The 22,547-nt window shown below is 42.4% G+C and overlaps 1 long non-coding RNA gene across 2 annotated transcripts in view; it reads left to right on the top strand.

The window, feature by feature from the left end:
• Nucleotides 1-22,547, top strand: part of LOC116780461 — a 49,144-nt gene that overhangs the window by 866 nt on the left and 25,731 nt on the right. The window contains exons 2-3 of one of the 2 annotated variants that reach the window (XR_004354483.1): nt 20,724-20,895; nt 22,162-22,250. This is a non-coding gene — a long non-coding RNA (uncharacterized LOC116780461). The remainder of the gene's footprint in view (nt 1-20,723; nt 20,896-22,161; nt 22,251-22,547) is intronic. The other variant, XR_004354484.1, reaches the window with a different exon arrangement.

Raw genomic sequence — 22,547 nt, 5'->3', positions numbered from 1 at the left:
GAAATTTTGACTACTGCCAAATGAGCACCAGCTAGCTTCATCCCACTCTGCATCTCTTTCCTCTTCTGATGGGTGAGGTAATTAATCAATTAACTAGCTAAGGGTGATGGGAATAATATCCTTAGACTCATAGTGTGGGTCCTGGAATATGCAACTTGATCTCTTTTGTAAAGTACATAAGGCAAGTCAAACTCACATTATCTGAGAGATGTAAGGTTGAAGTCCACAGCTAAGAGAAAATGATACAGGGCAACTTTGACCACAGCTGACCTGCTCCTTGCCTGTCTTCAAAGGCTTTGAATCATAGCTTGTCTTGTGGGTCTTACATTTTTGTAAAACAGTGTCAGTCTGTTTTGCATCAAAATTACAGTATGCTGTCACACAGCTTTTTAGTACTAAGAGTACTAAGTTTAGGGAGAAGTCAAAGAGTAACTCATTCTCTCTCAGATGTATTATAAGAAGAAAGGTTGCCTCTTTAATGTTAGCTAAGTGTTTAGGCATAGTAATGTAGCCTTGGCACAAGACATATCTTCCTGTATCATCTCAAATTTACCTGAGGGGTAAATCCATTTGCTTTCTCTTTGCTTTTCCTCCAGTCTGCCTGCTCCCCTACAAGTCCCTTTAATACAGTTAATCTGTATTTTTAGTTATTCTGTGTTCTTTTTTAGAAACCCATCTTCATTGAGGGCAAACATGTTAATGTTCCAGCCAGGATTTCAAAACTGTGGCCTTCCAATTTTCCCAGGCTGGCTATGAAGAAAGACCCATCCAGAAGGTGGGTTTTGTAATGTGCTGTCATCTGAGCCATTCAACATTTCTTTGCACATTGAGGTTTCATTTAAAATGTTATTTTGTTTATGTATTTAAAGCAGATCATTTTTCTAAATACAGAAAACATTATAGAACTTAATCAATACTTCAACTTTTAACTCCTCTTTGGGTTTTTAGCTTCTTTCTAAAAGCCATAAAGAGTTTGTTGATGTGGGCATTCACTAGCAGAGTCTATGTTCTTTCAGGTGGTGGAATTCAGAGATTCTTGACTCTCATGCCTTGTTTTGGGCAGCATAGTTTCCTTCTAACTTGCAGTTTCTCAGGTTTGATAGAATACTTCATTGGCATGACGTTGGCTAAATAAATCAAATGGAAAAAACCAGTCTTTCTACACTTTCTAACGAGGCTGAGTCAGTTCAAAAACAGATTATCACTTCAGCAAACTAGTTATAACTCCAGTGGCTTTTTCTTTGTTTGTTTGTTTGGTTGGTTTTTTTCTAATTTCTTTAAAATATTGGTAGTAACTATACACTGTCTGAATCTTAATGTTAAGTACGTTTTTAAATCATAGTATATTTAAGGTTTAATGTAGGTAGCCATAATTTCACATTTAATTTTAGTTATATCTATTTTTAAGAGGAGAAAATAATCGAATTCAATTGCATATCACATTCAGTGATAAAATAGTTTTTCCTTAAAAAGAAGACATCTACTGTTATCTGCCTTAACATTTAGTGAAAACACATGTTTATTTTACTACTTTAAATTACAGGTTAAAAAATACAACAAAAGCACATTAATGTCTGGACATTAGTGCCTTTAGATATAGGAATCTGTGAATGGTTAACTTTGTTAAAGTGAACTGTCCCAGTAACAGTCAATTTCACTGTGCAGCTGGTGAATGTCAAATTGATTTTATTTCATTCCAGTGGGTGATCACTTTTAAATTGGATCTATGCCTATTATAAAATTTCACATCATCAAATTATGCTTGTCAAATGCTACAGTTTCTAACCCTCACTGCTTAGTACAGGACAGCAGCTTCTTTCTTTGTGGTGTTCTTAGTGAACTGAAAACTATGTACTGTGGAGAATGTCTTTCTAATCATGCTTCAAGTACCTCTTACACTGAGGAAAAAGTTACACCCTTTGCACTGCCCCTCAGAAGTTCTTCCCAAATCACTGCCAGAGATTACAAAAATCTCGTAGAATGGAAGAAGGCTGTAACTAGCCACAGGTTTCTGCCGTTTCAAGGAGATTTGCACCATTGTAAGTACTGTTTAGAAGCTTTTGCTGTGATCTTATAACATACATTTTAGATCTATAGGCTGGAGATGGGCTTGAACATCATTTATAAATGTCAGATTTTTCTTTATTTTAACAACTGAACTGTCATCAATCCTTTCTTTTAGTCTGAAACTTTTCATTTTGGGGCTACATATTTCATAGGCTTCTTTCCTTATTATCTGGAATTCATGTCTCTTTTTCTGCTACCTACAGCAATAGCATCCTCTAGTTTCATCTTAAAATCCAGGAAGAATTTTATGTCATTGCAACAGAAAGCTTTGAAGAAGCAGTTTTCCTTAGGTTTTATGTGCTTTCCATTGTCACATCATCATCATGTGTGTTGTGGTACCTTGGGAAAACAGCCCTTGAAAACAAAGGGGTCCAGGAGGGATGGGATGGATATGCTTCAAGAAACAAGTCTTGAACGCACAGGAGCAGGCTGGCCCAGCCTGCTGAAGGGCAAGCTGGCAGGGAAGACAGCCAGCCTGGCTGAACAGGAATATTTTGAAGGAAATTAGGGGGAAAAAAAAGCTAACGATTATGTAAAAAAGGGTTGGCTACTCAGGGAGAGTTTAGGAATATAGTTAGGTCACATAGAAAGAAAATTAGAGAGCTGAAGGCACAACTTGAACGTAATCTCACCACTTCTGTGAAGGATAACAAAAAGTCCTTCTACAGATACAACAGTGGCAAAAGGAGGGGTAAGGAAAACCTCCATTCTTTATTGGACATGAGTGGGAATATAGTTATCAAAGATGAGGAAAAGGCTGAGGTAGTTAACACCTTCTTTACCTCAATTTTCAACAGTAAGACCGGTTGTCCTGAGGACAGCTGGTTTCTGGAGCTTGTAGAAAGAGATAAGAATCTGAATAGCCCTCCTGTAATCCAGGAGGAAACAGTTAGCGACCTGCTGAGCCACTTGGATCCCCACAAATCTGTGGGACCAGATGGGACGACCCAAGGGTAATGAGGGAGCTGGCAGAAGAGCTCGCCAAGCTGCTCTCCATCATCTACCAATAGTCCTGGCTCACTGGGGAGGTCCCAGATGATTGGAAGTTGGTGAATGTCACGTCGATCCACAAAAAGGGCTGCAAGGAGGACCCAGGAAACTACAGGCCTGTCAGCCTGACCTCAGTGCCTGCCAAGGTTATGGAGCAGATTATCCTGGGTGCAATCACACAGCACCTACAGGATGGACAAGGGATCAGACCCAGCCAGCACGGGTTTAGGAAGGGCAGGTCCTGCCTGACCAACCTGATCTCCTTATATGATCAGGTGACCTGCCTAGTGGATGAGGGGAAGGCTGTGGATGTGGTCTATCTGGACGTCAGCAAAACCTTTGACACCATCTCCCACAGCACACTCCTAAAAAAGCTGTCAGCCCACGGCTTGGACAGGGGCACTCTGTGCTGGGTTAGGAACTGGCTGGAGGGCCGGGCCCAGAGAGTGGTGGTGAATGGGGCTGCATCCAGTTGGCGGCCAGTCAGTAGTGGTGTCCCCCAGGGATTAGTGTTGGGCCCAGTTCTGTTTAATATCTTTATTGATGATTTAGATGAGGGGATTGAGTGTACCATTAGCAAACTTGCAGATGACACCAAGCTGGAGGACATGTTGATCTGCTGGAAGGCAGAAGGACTCTTCAGAGGGACCTGGACAGGCTGGAGAGTTCGGCTGATTCCAATGGGATGATTTTCAACAAGGCCAAGTGGAGGGTCCTGCACTTTGGCCACAACAACTCCCTGCGTCACTACAGCCTGGGCACAGAGTGACTGGAGAGCAGCCAGGCAGAAAGGAACCTGGGAGTTTGGATTGACAAGAAGCTGAACATGAGCCAGCAGTGTGCCCAGGTGGCCAAGAAGGCCAATGGATCCTGGCCTATGTCAGGAAGAGTGTGGCCAGCAGGACCAGGGAAGTGATTCTTCCCCTGTATTCAGCGCTGGTGAGGCCACACCTGGAGTACTGTGTCCTGTTCTGGGCCCCTCAGTTCAGGAAGGATATTGAGGTGCTGGAGCAGGTCAAGGCTGGTGAAGGAACTGGAGCACAAGTCCTCTGAGGAGAGGCTGAGGGAGCTGGGGCTGTTCAGCCTGGAAAAGAGGAGGCTCAGGGGAGACCGGGAGGTTTTTAAGATGAGACTGGATGTGGCCCTTAGTGCCATGGTCTAGCAACCATGGCAGTGTTGGAGCAAGGGTTGGACTTGATGATCTCTGATGTCTTTTCCAATCTGGCTGATTCTATGATTCTATGATATCGTTTCAATGAGATTTTATTTTGCTGAAGCACACTCCAGCACTGGTTGCTTTCCTCTCCAAGGGATGGTGGATCTGTTGTGTTTGAGCAAACACTCTTGTCCTCGGGCCAGACAGGTCTCGTCATTCAGTAAAACTAGTCTGAAGGCTTGGGCATGTTTTCAGGATTTTCTACACACTCTTAACTCTGTGTATTTCTGGAAGAAAAACAAACGAACAAACCAACCAAAGCCAACCACACACAAAAAAATGCCACCAAATGCCCCAAACTAAAAACCAAAAAAAATCAATGAACAAGAGCCAGTGGATCTGAGGGAAATAAACCATCTAATCGCCATTTTGGAGTCTCCAAACAGCATGAGAACTGGCACAGGAAACTGAGGGGGTAGGGTATGCCAGGACCGCACAAAAAGTGACAGAACTTGCTTCTTCGTCATGAAGCATGGAGATGTGTGTCCTGGGTAGTCTCTTGTGCAGTGTGCACTCATTATTCCTTCACAAGCTTGTGTTGCATCCATTTGGTCTGTTGTGTGTCTGTCAGGGGCTGCATCTCACCCCAACACTTTAACATGTCTCTCTCCTGGTCACCTTCCCAATTTCTTGAAGAAGAGTTTAGTTAAGTGGCAGAGAGACTGTGAGTGCATTTGCAGTAGGAAGCTTTGTGGTCTCTCTTTACATGAGAAAGTAGTTTTGTAGTTTAGCTTTGAGCATGTGAAAAGCTAAGCTGGGCTCAAGTTCTGTGTTCTGTTCTGAAAATAATTTGACATTCATTGTTCTTCTTGTAAAAGACAGTTCCATAAGGGTCTGATGGCTGCCGCAGCTTTGCCCTGGAACGCCCCCCACTCTGGGCGCATATCTAAGCTTCTGAGCTTTCCTAGCTTGCAGTTCCTTATGACTGTCTGAAAAGCCTTCAGTATTGTGCGAGTCTATTGATTGCAAAATTAAACAGAATGAACAGAATACACATGAAAACTGTAGCACAAGAATGACCTAAAAAAATTAGAGCCTGTTGTGCCAGACTTAATGAAAAAGTGGCTCACAAATTACATATAGAACAGATTCAGTGACCTTTAAAGTGTCCTCTGGAATTTTGTTTGTTTTGTTTTGTTGTTTGCTTGGGAAAAATTGTTTAACTTTTCTTACAATTCTTAACTGATTACAATCTTCTAACTGATCTTACAATTCAGGCACAATGTACCAAAAGAGGCAAAATGCCTGTGTTTCTATGAGTTTAGGAGAAAGTTTTGGATTTTTTTTTTAAGAACTAATGTAAACAGCATTTTTAATACTGTACATTTTTTGTTCCCATCAAAGCTTGTCCATTAAATGACCTTTGAGAATTCTCCAAAAAATTGGTTACATATCTAATTAAATTTTCTAAAAATCTGGGCAAAAAGTGAAGAACATTGAGTATTTTTGAGGGCAAATTAGGAGATACCACATTCAAGAAAACTGAAAAGGTGTTAGCTCTCTTTCTGTTACAGTTGTATGCCTACTAGCATTATTCAGAAGAATATAATTTTCTACATGTGTACTGGAATAGACAGACCTCCAGAATATGAGGGGGAGTTGATGTGTTACTTGTGATTTTAGCCCTATTTCAGCTGAAATATATTCAGATGCTAATTACTGCACACAGTGACATTGATGAAACTCTCTTAGCCGTGGAGTCCAAAAAAATGAATGGGTTGCATTAATCTGTGGTAATTTTTATCTGGACAGAAGAGACATAAGTGATATCCTTAATTCATGTAGCTCAAAACAGATTATGGACACAAGATACCACAGATATAATTTGTTTTATCTGTTTGTTAAGACTGTTTCCTAAGAAAACTATAATGAAATTTGCTAAGGTAAGAGTGGAGAGGAGGTCTTTTATTATGATGTGCTGTATTTTCAATAAAGAGAAAAATATTTTATGTTTTGTTGTTTTGACCAAGAGGTGAGAACTAATCTGTGGTATGTAGCAGACAGAAAGCCAGCTTGTTATACGCTTATCACTTCACTATGGAGCATGCCTGGCAGCGCAACCACCCTGACTGCAAAATATCACAGGGGCTATTTCTCAGGAATGCAATACGTCTGGCCCATCTTTAACTTAAAACTACAACAGCTGCAAGTAGCTCATGGGACTGCAAATGCACATAGGAAATTCATTCTATGGTAACTAGGCGTATAAATTAAGGTCTACCAGCAACTAGCTGTTAAAGATGCAGAAGTAACTCTGCCTCCTTTCCCACTAACCTTAAAAGCAACATTGCATTAAAAATTCTTGAATAATCCTATGGTCATCATCCCAGCTTTCCAGGTCAGGGAAAGGAAAACAAGAGGGGTCAGCATACAGTGAAGGGTAAAATAATGGGTTAATCAGCAGCACTGATCTTGTTCTCCATGTGTTTTGAGAATACCTCTCTTACCTCGAGGAGTGCCTCCACTGTCCTGTCTCATAAATAACCAATCCTTTGCTCAGTTTTAATCAGACCTTGAATGGAAGAATATATTTCCAGTGTCATTGACCATAAGCCTACCTGTCTAGTTGTGGTAGTTTGGGCTAGGCCTTCCTTGGTGACCAGTTTGTAACCAAGGAAGGGTCCAGATTTACCCAGTGTTCCCTATGATTTTTACGTAAATCAGACTATAAGAAGAAAGGAGGAGAGACCTTCGCTCTCTTTCCTTCCGGCGGCTTGGAGGTGCAGGTTCCCTGCTGTTGAGTCTGTCGTGTTGGGGAGCGAGGCCTGGTAAGGCCTTGTCGACCTTGGGAGGCGGAGGTTGCCGGCGATCATCCCGGAGTGACTCTCGGTTGTCCCAAGGAGAGTGGTGGGATATTTCTTTGCTAACTCTTTAGTTACTAGATCTCGGGCTAATGATTGGGATATATATATATATTTTATTTTGGTTTTGTTCCCTTTCCCTTCCCCTTCTCTTTCCCTTGTGAAATTGTATATATTTTAATTGTATATAATTGTAATATAAGTGTAAATATATTTATATATATCACTTTAGCTGTCTCTCTCTTGTTTCAGGTTTTCTTGGTTGTTTTTTCTCCCTCTTCTCCCTAAGGTTTGCGGGGGGGAACTCTTGTGGTAAGGTTTGGAGACTTGGCAGGGAGCCAGCTTCAAACCATATCACTAGTTTTCCTGGCATTTCTCCCTCCCCCCATTCCAATAACTGTTCACAGATTTCACAGTAATGCAATACAGAAGGAGACATCTGAAAAGTCAGCATAGGCAGTTCTACAAGTTTTTTGGAAACCAGATCCTGGGTAGTATAGAGAGAATCACGTAAGTACCCCACGGAGGGCATAGTGGGCAGAGCTCCACTGTTATATATTGCTTTTGACATTGGCTGTATATGTTACAACACCTGCTGCCCTTCATGGTATGGAGAACAAGGCAGATGAGGAGTAGGGAGCTCGGTTTATTTCAAGGAAACCGAAGAGAAAGTTATGGAGCAACACATAAAAATGCTTAGAAGACAAAGCTTGCTTACTTGTAGTCTGCATAGCGCAGCTCCTTCCATTTCCTTAAATCATTTTAGATGATACATATACTTTCTGCTTTAGTCTTGCTCTAATTTTCTTAGCTTGTGTTCTGGGAACCTTTTAAATCTGCTTTGAATGTACATTTGATTATATCAGAAGGAAGTCCTTACAAGAAAAACTTGGATTATACAGGAACATACTTGTAAAAAACACATCTACATTGCAGAAAAGCAAAATACAGCTGCACTCAGATAAGGGTTGCTCCTTATTTCAGCTGTGATTTCCAGGGCTTCAGTGGTGCTTACATGAGTAGCTAATTAATGGCAGTGTTCTTTCTTCATGGCTAAAGGAATGTTTGATTCAAAGCTTATCAACTAGGATAACTCTATTTTAATTTCAGGGAAAATAACATAAGGATATGTGAGAGATCTCTGTGTCTCCATTGGGTTGCTAGCTCTCACTCACCCTTGCACCTGTGGCTTCAAATGAATGCTTTAACCTCTTCAGAGCTTGTTACACACTAGTCAACAATTTAACAGGGAGTCTAAGACTGTCACTGAAAATCATCTGTAAAGGCAGTACTAATAGGAAATAGAACATTTCATGAACTTTCCCTCCAAATAAATGAGAAACCCATTCTTGGCTTTTGTGCAGGTGTGCAAATCACTTACATGACATTCTATACTTCTGTCCAGGTTACTGGCAGGGTTTGTCTTGGATACAAACTAGAGTAGGCCATCAGTCTCAGAAAATGATGGCTGAAGTCAGTGTTTTAAGATCACTGGAGATCTAATTCTGTTACTCTCTAGAGGGTCCTGGAAGAAGATTAAGTACAGAGCAGCTATGATTGCTATACCTACTCAAACTGCAAATAAGTGGCAAGTAGGCTGGATGCTTGTTGTGCTGACTCCCATGGGGCAGGAAAATATCATTGCCTGCTTCCTGGTACTTTGTCACATATATGAATTGGTTCTTGGGAAAGAACAAATGAACAAATGTTTTTGTCGCTGGTGATTTACCTAGCTCAGCAGATTTCCTTTGACTGTAGCCAAAAGGGATCAGCAGGGAATCTCTTTGGTGTTTCATCAAGGTTTATCCCACTTTGCCATCTGACTTTGGCAAGCAACCTTCCCTCCTTCTTATAAATGCCAGAAAAGTGCTGTTACTTGGAAATTGCACAAGACACAGCTGCACCATAGGATTTCAAAGCTCGAACTAGGTTTTAAATCACTGCTCACCATGCACATACTTTTCTTTCACTAGCAACATGTAATATTACTAAGCTTTCTTTATTCTATGGGAAAGTCCAAAACAGTGTCAAGGTACAGCCAAAACATAGACTTAGAGACAGTCTCTGCTGTCTTCTGGATGAGAAAGCGATGGCAAGTCAGAAGCATTGTTACCGTCTGTGTTTTATCAAGGGTCATATGAAGAAAGAAGGGTCAAAGTGCCAATCTAAGGAAGCACGTAATGTCTCCAGCTTTTTTTGCCACAATGTATTCCTGGAAAGGGACTCAAATTCCAGCTTTGGACATCCAGCTGAGGAGTAATATATCTCCCAGCCATGGCACACATTCTGGTTCTCTTTGCAGAGTTCGGGGGTGACTAGGTCTCACCCAAATACTGCAAAGGGATGTAGCTAGGTCATCCATTGTTGTCTCAGAATTGGGAAGTTTTCCTAGAACAGATATAGCTGTTTATATTCAAGTCAGCTGGGCTGAGGAAAGCCCTGCAGATAGACTTGCCAGCGTTTGCGCAAATGGTGGGTTGTTTGAGGGGATCCTGTCAATTTTAAAATGACAGGGCAGGCATTGGGTTGCAGTGTGGGAGAAAAATCCTCCTACATATCTTCTAAAATGGGAGTAATTTTTTGGATCCAGCACTACAGCCAAGAGTCGTATGTGGTTTTGAGTATCTTGCTTTGCTGTGCAAACCAAGATCATCTGTCTTCTTTCTCTCCCACGTATTCTGACTGCACCTGGAGGGTGCAATTGCTGGGGTGTCAGACCTTCTCAGGGAGGAGATCTAAAATTAACACGAGGCAGTGACACCATCCAAGTGACACCATGGCCTCTCGCCAGAGCAAGGCCTTGGGGATCTTTTTAACTCCTTCTGTCCATTTCACTGCTGGTTTCTGCCTGGTAAATTTTAAGCTCGTGGGTCAGTTGCAGCCTTACTTGTAAGAAGAGTGGAAGTTCTAAAGATAAATTCTTATAAGTTTTATGAAAGTGAGTATCCAGACAGAATAGAGAACAAAATTAGCGATTCCTCTGGGAAGTGCCCTTAAGCATCTGGCAGCATCTGCTTAGTGGAGCAGTGAGATTCCAGCCTCACTCTGACTAGTGTGAATCAACATGTGCCAGAGCCAGCTTGGATCAAGTGCTGAATGTGTTCTAAGCTCGTGAGGATGCATGGAAGCTTGGGGAGGCCTGGTTTACTTTGGTAGTAGGTGGAAGATTTTGGAGACAAAACCCACAAACCTGCAGGAAAGCAGACTAAAGTCGCTCTTTGAGCAATGCACCTTAAAAAAAAAGGGAACTAACGGTGAAATGACAAGCTGAGCTCTAATTTTATTGCTGTCACTTCCCATGGCCACTAACAGGATTTCAGTGCTTTGTTTGTGGCAGTAAATCTGTTTTTATGTGTGCCACTTGTTCTTATCTTCTTTATCTTTATTTCCTTTTCTTGTATTCTTAGGGATTTACTTCACACAATCCACTGAAAAATAAAAGGCACTCTGAACCCTTACTGAAGGAAACCACCTGCATACAATAATCACCTTTAGAAACATGAGTTTTGCTGAAATTTACCCAAACTTGAGAAACTGTCATATATTATTTCCTCTTTGCAAATCTAGGCTACCTAAAATAAGGAAATAATATAATGAAATAAATAATGTCGTCTCATACAGCACTGTGAATTAACTAATGTAAATACCAACTTTTCAAGTGACTTGTGTGTCATGCATGTGTTTATAACATCTTCCCATCCATCAGCTGTTCCCTTAGTACACAATGTAGTACCTGTATGTCAAACACTTAAGACAATAAAATACATGATCTCACCTTAATCTATAGAGCACCTAATTCAGCTTACTTTCTAAAATCCTTCATAGAAAGCAATAGTAATCCTTGTTTTATAGCCTGAAAAACAATGGATGGAGGAAAGAAATTAATTGTCAGGGAAAGGGCATGCAGATCAGTTCCTAGAGCCATGGGATTCAGTGAAGCAGAGGGCTCCAGGTCCAGATGGCTTGGGCAGGCAGGCCAGCATGGCTGCTTCAACAAGGGGAGATTGTGCTTGGGCGCAGAGAGCAGACTGGTACTGCTAGAGCAGGAGTAGCAGGGTGAGGCAGAGAGCATAATGGAGGCCAGTGTGTAAGGCAAGAAAGTCCTCAGAGGACTTAAATGCAAACATGGATGGGGATTTTGATACTGATCTGGAAGTGTATGGGTGAGACTAGTGGACTAGTTGGAGAGATAAGGGAGAGATGTAAATGCTGCAGGGGAGACTGGAGAGGCAGAAGACTGGAAAGGAGATTTATGAAATTAGAAAATACAGCCAAGCCTGCCAAGCACCGAAACCAAGCAGCTGGACAACTTGCAAAGAGACATTTAGCTTCAACGAATGACAGATAGATGTGACAGGAAATAAAGACAACATGAACTGGAAGTTGTTTGTACAACTTGCAGCAGAAATGACTGTCAAATTATATGTAGCATAGGCTAAATGTGCCTCAGTGCAACAAGGAAGTATTTTCTTCCTCACACAAGGAACAGTCTCAGTGTGTGTCGAGTGTTGCCATCAGCTGGGCAGGGGAAGAAGGGGGCTGTGATGCACAACTTGCAGACTTTCTTATGAGTCTGACACCTGCTTCCTTGACCAGCTGCCTGGAAAAACACATTTCTGTGTTTTGGTTTTTTTTCCTCAGATGAAGAAGGAAGTCTATACTACTTCACTTTCCCAGGGGAAATCACTACTGGCAGAGTATCTGCCAACAGTATATTTTAGTAACATATTAAACATGAAAACATTCTTATGTCAGAAATCTCCTAGCTTAAAAGAGGAGGTCTAACTGTAGGTCTTTCTTTAATAAAAGTAAAAAATTCTTTCTCTCATAAAATGCACTGACAGTAGAGATTTGGGAAGAGAAAAAATACTGCTAAAGAAACTTCTTAGGCACTTACTTTGGATCTTATTTCTTCTTGAACAAATGACAGCAGTTTATTCAGAAACACATTTTATCAGCTACAGACAGTCAATTAGTTACCATCTTTTCATAAGTGTAAATCTTTTAAGGAGTATTTGGAACTTGGAAACGTTGGAGGAAAATGAAAAAGTAAGGACGAATCTGGTGGTCTGTAGCAATGGAGCTGTGGCTGCACAGAGGCTGCAGATTTGATCCCATTTGTGGAGTCGACAGCAGCAGGTGCCAGCGCTGCTCACTTGAGAGAGGCACTCTGTGCCAGGACTCCTATTATCAATGCCTGGCTTCAGATATATAGAAATGGACTGTGGAAAACCAGCCTCGTGGGGAGGCAAAAGCCTTTCTTTAAACATTATTTTCTTCTTTTAAAGCTGACTTCCTTTGACTTCAGTGAAAAGTACTGCAGTATTCCTACGAACAAGAGACAGCAAATAGCCACCACAGGCACAGGAGAACTTTGCTTCCCTCCTCTCACTTGCTTCTGTTTTTTGCTGCTTCAAACTGCTTTCCCCAGGTTGGCTATTGTTACATTAGAGTAAAAGACAATGCAGGGCCTCTCTGCAGAAAGCTGTCATACTGTGGTAATGAGGGCCAGGAGAATGGTTCAGCCATCAGTTTCTGCAGGTAGACACAGTTTGCTCTCGAAGTTTACCTGTGGCACTTACCCTGTGTTATCTGCACTAATACAACCTCATGTTTGTTTTAGCTTGCAGTAGGAGCAGACAGAGCTCACATTTGCCCACACTATAGTGTATAAATAGAGTCTTGCAAAAAAGCTTATTTCCATGCAATGTTGACTGAGCTCATGTGAGACATGCTTACTTAGACCACAGCACTGGAAGATCGCTTTGTGAAGAAACCAGTATATTTACAGTTTCTACTAACAATAATTTAATGACATTTTCCTCTACTTAAACACAGCAGTATTTCTTATCTGTTTATGTGGGCTCATTTACCATACTAACATGTGTTATACTAATTAACAGACTTAACTTATGAATATCCTCGAGACATAAGGTGTATTTATTTTTCTTTTATAGCTGAAAACCTGGGGCAAAAGGAATGAAGTGGCTTAAGGTCACTATAGAAAGAAATGAAGCCCTGAATGCTTTAGCACAGCTTCATGTCTTCATCTGTCAGCTTTGGGAAGTTTTGTCTGGAACCACACACAGGGCATCAGGGGAACACTCAAGTGCAACTCTGGGCAGAAATTACCAGGCTTACGGAGTCCACTTGAGCATCACACTTGGGAAAGTCTATGTCAGTGACTGTGATTTTCAGACATATCCAACAAAATAGAATAACACAGACCTTATCTCTACACCAGGGCATATTTATGCCCTCCTTGAAGTCTCCATGGAACAGAGAAGCAGAGTTCCTGCACGCTGTTGCAATCAGGATACTTGGCTCTGTTCCACTGCCAGCCATACAGCTCAGGCTATTCACAGCAGTTGTAAGCAGCCACTGCTGGCTATTTGCATGCTCATGGCACTACATTTTCTGCCTCCGGGTGTTGTGACTGCCAGGGCTCCTGTTGCAGAACCATCCAGCATCCCACCCATCAGCCCTGGCTATGCCAAGCAGTGGTGTGGGGCAGACCCCGTTACCACAGCTGAGAATGAGAAGCACAGTTACCAACAGCTGCTGCATCAGAACAGAGATCCCTGCACGTGGAGAAAAGCTAGATACTAGTGGTTTTGTCAAGAACACCCTTCAGGACACACAGATCTTCTCAGCCCCACAGGGCTTTCCCTTGGGTACTTCTTTCTCCCTTTTGCTCACTGGAGGTGTGGGACAGCTCAGAAGCATGCAACCTATGCTGCTTCATCTTGTCACGGGGGTCAGCCTGCTAGGTCTTCATGGCAGACAGGTGATGGCATCGCACTGACCTTGACTTAAAAACACGCATCTGCACTTCAAAATCAAAATCATCAAACACAGACACAAACCCTCCTGTACACCTGCTTTTGTACTGTGCACAGTTCTATTTTCCTGGTCAGCACTCCCTGAGCTGATGTGTTGCAGACTGAGTTTTTGGCAAGAGCTGAAGGACTCAGCTACATGGTTGACCACTGGCTCTGCAAGCAGCAACCATGTCCCTCTCTGCATCCTCTCAAACTCAGGCAGCCACTGCAGGCCACAGAACCACAACTACAGATTTCCACCCAAATCACTTTGTCACAAGACGCTTGATGTTTACTCTCATTTGGTTCTTCACCGCTCTTCAGAAGGTGGGGGATGCCTCCCTTTTTCTCAGAGCCAGCTGGATTTAGAGGATATGGGGATTCATCAGTGTTAGACCCAGAAATGTATTTGGGAAAGGTCCTTCCCAGCTTTACCTGGATTATCTCAGGAGCCAGGTCTCCCATTGGCTTGGTTGCATGCTGCTCCAGGAGCCCGAGGGATGGGAACACTAGGTAGATGACAGTGGCAGCTGCAGGAAGGCAAAACAGCCACTGGGAACTTACAGTGCCATTATGTTGTTCTTTTTTCATCAGAATTTCCCTGTGGCAGCTACACTGCCATTTTCTTCCTAGGTCACATGCCTGGATCTCCCAGGAAGAGCTGTCATTTTTATGCAGAGGCTGATATGAAGGGACACAATGAAAAATGGCTTTCTGAGAGGCTTGCATTTCTTTGGGCAAAACACAGAAAGTTCCAGCACGCATTCATCTGGAAGTGTCCAGCACCGGGTAAACAGCTTTTAAACCATGCTTCTCTTCCATTGCCGTCTCCATTCCAAGTATTTGGACATAGCTTTCCATCAGGTGCCTGCTCCAAAGCACGCATGAGTACAGAACTCAAGGTAACAGCTTGCCTATATGGTGCTCCACATGGTTCTGAGAGCATGGGAGCTGTGAAGGGACTGGATGTGGCACTTCTTCTCATCCAATGGCCTCTGCAAGAGAAGAAATTAAACATGAGCTGTCCTGGAGTGCAATGACTTGTTTTGCCTCCTGTTAGGGATGAAGTGTGCTTTACTGGACAAGTGGCTAGTTCCCTGACTCCAGCATGCAGGCAGGAATCTTCTGCCTAAAATTAGCTGCATACACACACGTGCACATAAGCATGCACATGTACATATCCTCACTACCACGTGCCAGACTTCCATATTCATGTGGGATGGCAGGTGTGGGCACAAACAGGTACTGCCACTGTCTAAGAGGAGCAATGTGAATGAAGGTTGACAGCTTGAAGAACCGGTCTCTGACTCACATTCTCTGGATCTCTTTCCCCCCATGGTGTGGGGCGGCCCAGTTCTAGTTCCATTTCCATCTGAGGAACCATTTCCGATGTCCTAAGTGGATGGGGGGAGGACTCCAGCGCCAGGGGTTTCTTCAGGTCCTGAGCCTGGAGGGGAGAGGTGCTCTCCCCTCCTCCCACCCACATGGCTCCATGGCAGGCACAGAGACAGCACACCGGCGTGGAGAGGAGGCAAGAGAGGGTTTATTGTTGGGGGAGTTACATTTATAGGGTTAGAAGGACTCACAGAGTAACCAATTAGAAGTCTCAAGGGGCTTACAGGAACACCCAATCACAGGAAGGGGCTAACAAGGTCCAATGAGAACACCTTAGGACATCTTCCCAGGACATTCCTGCATGGGATAACACTTGTCGTGGGGGGTCTTGGGAAGAAGAAAGCATGAGTTAGCAAAGAGACTACAAAAAGCCATTTTGAAACATGTTTAAACCACAGTTTTCTCATATACTGCAGATTTACTGCCACAACATTCCATTCTCTCTAATTTTGCACCCTTTTTCATTTGGTTGTTTGTTTTGTTTTGATGCTATGAGAGGCTAGAAACAAGCCATAGGGTCTTGTGGGAAAGAAGTGGGAAAGCTGCGTGCAGCACAGATGTACCTCAGATGCTATGGATGTGTCCTAAGGACCTTCACTGGGGAGGGAGAGATGGTCTTACAGCCCCAGGGTGTAACTAGAGAGAAAGCTCAAAAAGCAGCGTAGATGGGATCATCAAGTCTGTAGCAGTGTCTCTGCTCAAAGCCTTCCCATGTCTTACTATTTTACCCAAGACCAGTGTATTAGTGTGTTTTGCTTCTGCAAGGGGCTGATGACTGATGTTTTATTAAAGGTGGAGTGAAAAAGCTGTGGGGTTTGCCCCAGTGTTGAAGGAGTCTAAACTTGAAGTTTTGCCTGGATGTCAGTCTGGTGAGCCTGTAAAGACCTTCCTTAGTCTACTCAAAAACACACTCTGGTACAGGAAATTCAGGCCAGATGGAGAAGCATATTTCATGCAGGAATCTGTACTGACCATGGGAGATGCAGTTTAGCCTAGAGGCTCAGTCACAGAAGGCTTCATTTAACTCTGGGTTTTTTTCTGTTAGTTGTGGTCTGGTTTATGAAGAAGCTGCTGTGGGAATCTTTATGAATTGCTTTAGTTTCTATGGATTGTGATGACCAGAAAAGAATACTTTGTAATACTTTTCCTCTTCCCTGCTTCTTCTCCTCTTACACCGGAAGCAGCACTCCAGCTTCAATATGCAAAACTGATGTGTGAGACCTTGCTTCACTGTCATTGTTAGGGCCAAATAGGTGACAGCACGTATCCAGATTCCCCACTTGCTTCTTTGCTTTCTCAGACTATTCTTAGAAGTAGAGCCTTGTTTTCACAGTTTTTAGCATAATTGAATATTAAGAGCCTCTCCTTTGAAATGCCTTCCTCTGAGTCTTCTGCAGCTTCATATCACCTCTTTTAAGTTTCCGTATGGACCTCAACATACACCCTACTGAATAATCTAAACTTCACATGCTGAAAACAGAACCTTGTTTTGAGGGGATACTCCTGGGAATCTCAAACAAACACATTATCTTCCAAACACTTTGTGGCAATAAAGCTTGAAAGAAATCTAAGAAGGAGGGAAAAACCTTGAAAAAAGCAAGCTGATTGATGTGAAGAATAAATTCCATTTTTACTTTTCTTTTTTCTTATCCCAAGTGTAGGGTTTTTTCCTTTTCTTTCCTTTTTTTTTTTTTTTACCAGGCAATGTTATTTATCTCAGTAATATTGTGAGCACATACTCCATGCATCAGGCATCTTTCTGCTGGTTTTCCATGAATGTGCTCACGTGTACTGTTTCATCCCTGTTAGAATTTCAGTGTCTATGGCTGTAACAGTTTCCTTTTCCACTTCTACAGATTACCTAGCCTTTCTGCTTGTCATTGAAAAATGGTGTGTTGACAATCGAAGTTAATAACTTACTTTCCTAAACTTCTTTCCTTATCTCATATTTAGGAACTACCAGATGCCAGAGGGAACATCTGTCACTAGATTAGAAAGGATGGGATAATAAGAGCTATAATTACAGATCTAATTTTGCATATATCTAATAAAAGAAAGTCAGATGTGGTAAAAGCAGATCAACAAGGAATTCAGACTGGCCTGGTTGCTTGTTTTCCTTCTGGAAAGTCACATACTGTCAGAATAAAAAGAATGAATTAAGGACATATAAAACATTTTCTAGCAGGTAATTAACTGGCATGCGTTGTGAATAGTTGCACAACAGACAATATAACTCAGATTCCAGATACAGAACAAAGGTAAAACTAGAACTGAGTTGTGGAGACAGGGATAAGCCCAGTCTCAGTTAATAGATACACAGAGGTTGAGGACACCTTACACTGTTTCCAGAGAGACAAATGAATGGAACTGTGAACAGAATGGTAGTGAAAAATCAGGTATGCATATAGGTATATAGAAACACCATCTATTTACAATCTAAATAATAAAATAATAGATTTAGGTAGTTTCAGGAAACATTAACTGAAACATGTGAGAAAAAAATTACTCCAGATACAGATATTATCTACCTAGGCTTCTCTTAGGCTTTCAACACAGTCCCACAATGGCATCGTTATCTCCAAATTGGAGAGACAGGGTTCGAAGGGTGGGCTATTCCATGGATAAGGAATTGGCTGGATGACTCGGCTGGAGAGTTGTGATCAATGGTGCTAGGTCCAGGCAGAGACCAGTGACAAGTGGTGTCCCTCAGGAGTCTGTTTTAGAACCAGTACTCTCCGTCAATAATATAGACAGAGGTATCAAGTTCACCCCCAGCAAGTTTGCAGATGAGCAGTACAGCTGACTCTACAGAAAGATGGGGTGCCATCCAGAGACATCTGAACAAAATTGAGAAGAGAGCCCAGGAGAATCTCAGGAAGTTTAACAAGTTGTAGGTTTGAAAAGAGATGTTGGAATTCTTCCCCAATATCAATTACTGGATAGTGTGCACCTACAATGAAAGCCTACCCCTTTCTCCCACTTCCCCCCTCATCCATTTTTTTCCAGAGTGGGGGGAGGTGGAAAGGTGGAAGGAGTGGGGTCGCACACAGAGCGGCACGGGAGTGGGGCAGGCTTCTCTATAAAACCAACCAGAGCCACGCCTCGGACCATCTTTTCTCTGTGGGACCTGCCATCCACCAACTGACAGAGCAGCAGCCACCCTTGGTTTCAGCTGCCCCCCTCTTTTCCCTGAGAAGAAGTTTGGGTTTTTCTCCCCTCCTAGCACCGCTGTCGAGGAACGACTGGGAGAGCCCCCCCCGATCGTCTCGATCTAGTTATTTTGCCCCGAACTGTGGGCCTGCATTATCAGAACATCTTCCCGCAGCGGCTGCCTGACCCGAGAACCCCACCAGAGCCCTGGGACCAGCAGGAAAAAAAACCCCACTTAATTGTTGGCTGAGGAGCCACCATCTCTAACGTGTCTGTGAGCACTTGTTGAGCCACTGGGGACAGCCCGCCCTCGGCCCCCCTTATTTGCCACGGGAGCCCCTCCACCTCGGGAATTAGGACTTTGGTTTTGAAAGTTTTAGTTGCACCATTGTTGTTTATTCAGGTTTGTTAATGAAGAGCTGTTATTTTCCTTTTCCACACCTTCCACCTGAAGCCTCTTAATTTCAAAGTTGTAATAACATAAAGGGAGGACATTGGCTCCTCTTTTCTGCCCTGCCCTCCTTAACGGACATTTGTGTCTTGCTAAACTAAGACACTGGGTCAGGGAAGTCCCAAGTATACACAAGTATAGCTGGGAGATGTTCACTGAGAGGAGACCTGCCAAGAAGGACTTGGGGGTTCTGATGGGTGAAAGAGGCCTTATAGAAAAGGTAGAGAATGATTTTTTACATGGGAAGATAGTGATTCTCCGGGAAAGAAATAGGATGGGTTTATTACAAGCAGGAGTTTCCATGGCTGTCTCATGCCAGAGCACTTGGGAGCCATTTTGTTTGAAGGACTGGGGAACTATTTTGTGGTGGGGGACTGGTGGACTGTTTGTGGTTCTGCTTGAAGTTGCTTATTGCTCTGCTTATAGTTCTGCCTGCTTACTGCTACTTATTGTTACTGACTGTTCTACTTGCTTACTGTTACAGTGCGAAGGCAAGCTGGGAAGAATGTAAGGTGGTGAGACCAGCCTGGGCTCACTGCCAGGGAACCATGCGGCTGGGGGCAGGGAAACAACCTGATAGGTGGATGAGGACAACCAGCGGACTGCACCAGAAAGCAAAGATTGTCTTTTAAGGAAGAAGGGAGAGATTTAGATTGGATGTTAGGAAGAAATTTTTGACTGCAAGAGTGGTGAGGCACTGGAACCAGTTGCCCAGAAAAACTGTGGATGTCCCATCTTAGAAAGTATTCAAGGCCAGGTTGGATGAAGCTCTGAGCAACCTGGTCTAGTGGAAGGTGTCCCTGCCCATGGCAGGGAGATTGGAACTAGATAATTCTTAAGGTCCCTTCCAACCCAAATCATTCCATGATGATTCTAAGAAAATCTTATATAACCAAAATAAATTTTTAAATGTTCCGTGTTTTGAGTGGAAAGGGGACAAGGCTTTACCTTTACCATCTACTTTTGGACAGCAGCAGAATCATAGAAGGAAATGTAAAATTATTTTGCAGTTTAGATGTGATTTAAGAGGGAAGATTAAGCTTTAGATATGAATGATTACTATAGAGACAACAAAAGGGAATATTTTATATATTTAAAAGTTGTAAAGCTTGTTTTTATAATCAAATTATATCCATTACATGAAAGTTCATTATGAAATATCAGGGTGAAATTAAAGTAGTTTTGCCTGAGTACTAGTAAAATTTTTGTGCCATGAATGGCACAGTGCCACACGATAAGCTTGTTCTTCAGATTTGCTCTTGGATGTAGCCTGGCATGCCAGCTGTGCTAAAGGGTGATGCTGTGGAAAGAATATAGGGCCACAGGGTAACTGAGAGTGGAAGGAGTCCTGCAGGTCATCTGGCCCAGCCTCTTGCTTCAAGGAGCTCTGATTTCAAAGCCAGCTCACTTTGCTGAGGAATTTGTTCAGTCACACCTTGGCAATCCCCAAAGACAGAGATTGCACAACACTTCACACTTCGGGGCAACCTGTCCTGTCCTTAAACTACTCATACAACAATATTTTTTTCCCCTATATCCAATTGGAATTTTCCTTGCTGCAACTTGTGACTGTTGCCTCTTGTTCCTCTGCTGTGTACTTGAGCATCTCATTTTTCTCTAACTATCCACAAGGTCCACTTTTTAAGAATCCTGTGCTCTCAGAGATAAAGGAAATTTTCTATACAAGATACCAGAAATTTCATGCAGAAATACTGGTGGAAAATAATTTGCAAGAAAGCTGAATGCACAGAGGGTGAGCAGCTTAAAGAAGAATAATTATGAAATGCTTCTCACCAGTTCTCAAAACAAATTCAGAGTGTGTCCTTGTATAGGATATAGGTTTAGAGGTCACAAGTAGCAACTCATTAAAATTAAAAACCAAGTGAAGAATACTTCACAGCTCTGAAACCGATATCAGAGAGCTTGTGGGACTTACCAGAGCCACCTGGGTTCCTGTTCCTTATGCTTGTGCCAGTGAAGTATGACAATGACACTGCAAACAAGGTAAGGTGCTTCTGCAGTGCGGGCTTGCAAATTCATGCAGGTGGAACAGCTAAATTGCCCAGACAGCTTGGGTAGTGAATATTTTCAGTATTTAGTGAAAATACCCAGCATCTTCAGAAGTTTTGTTCAGACAACCTCAGGTTATGCATGCTGGTATATTATCTGTGGTAATTTTTTTCTTGTTGTTATCACTACCAGGGCCCATTTTACCTGGAATTACACTTTGTGTGAAATGGAGGCCTGTTTTTGGAATCCACAAGCCCTCTCCTTTTCTACACACCAGCCCACAAGTGGTAGTTCTGTAGGAGGGAGGTAGAAGCATTGCACAAAATAGGAGACAGTTTCTAAAAATGTACTAAGATCACAGAATCACAGAATATGCTGAGCTGGAAGGGACCCACAAAGATCATCGAGTCCAACTCCTGGCCCTGTGCAGGACCATCCCCAAGAGTCACAACATGTGCCTGACAGTATCATCCAAATACTTCTTGAATTCTATCAGGCTTGGTGCTGTGACCACTTCCCCAGGGAGCCTGTTCCAGTGCCCAGCCACCCTCTGGGTGAAGAACCTGTTTCTAATAACCAACCTAAACCTTCCCTTGACACAACTTCAGGCCATTCCCTCAGGTCCTATCACTGGTTACTACAAAGAAGAGATCAGTGCCTGCCCCTCCTCTTCCCCTCATGAGAAAGTTGTAGACTGAAATGAGGTCTTCCCTCCCACTCCTCCAGGTTGAACATATCAAGTGACCTCAGCCACTCTTCATACGGCTTCCCCTCAAGGCCATTCACCATATTTGTTGTCCTCCTTTGGACATTCTCTGAGAGCTTAATATATATTAATATAATATATTGTGGTGCCCAAAACTGCACACAATATTCAAGGTGAGACCACCTCAGTGCAGAGCAGAGTGGGACAATCCCCTCCCTGGACTGGCTGGTCCACACGTGTATATACAGTTATAGCTATATAGGGTCTGCCATGCATATCTTTTGAAACACAAACAGATAATACTTTCCAATACAATTTGAAAGCTAAATCCTCCTATCAGATACAGGTCCAGAAGGCTTCCACTGCAAAATTTGATATCTTTATGACCTTCTTCCTTAGTCTAGTTTGAAAGATGTAGACACATTTTCAAAAGGTATTACAAGATAGGAAACTGTAAATTTTCTGTGTTGTCTTCTGTATGTGTATTCAAAATTGAAAAAATCTGACGAACAAACATGACTGATTTCTCTTTTGTTTCTGTTTCTCTTTTTCAGAATTCATATTAGGAAGTTATCTGAGACTTTAGTTTTAAACAATATTCCTGGAACTCATCTTTTAGAACTACAAGATATTTGCCACTTTGGTACGATTTTTTAAAATATTTTTTAATGTGGATTCATAAAAACTAATGTTTGTTAGCAAAAGTAAATTTCCATGTGATTGAAAAAAGAGAACACCGATGTTTTTGTAGTGTACTGAAAAACAAGAGGTCATTTCTGTAGCATTCATAGTTTCATTTTAGTTTAAACAAAATCTTCCTAAATACAGGCAACTTAAAATTTAAGAGCATTATGAAGTTTCAGAACATGAAATCTATTCATAACTTGCTGCTAGGCATAATCTATTGCTTTTTAGATGTCAGTGGAATAGAAATACTTTC

This window comes from Chiroxiphia lanceolata, chromosome Z, assembly GCF_009829145.1.
Source record: "Chiroxiphia lanceolata isolate bChiLan1 chromosome Z, bChiLan1.pri, whole genome shotgun sequence".
Lineage (NCBI taxonomy): Eukaryota > Metazoa > Chordata > Aves > Passeriformes > Pipridae > Chiroxiphia > Chiroxiphia lanceolata.
This window is presented reverse-complemented; position numbering and strand designations above follow the sequence as displayed.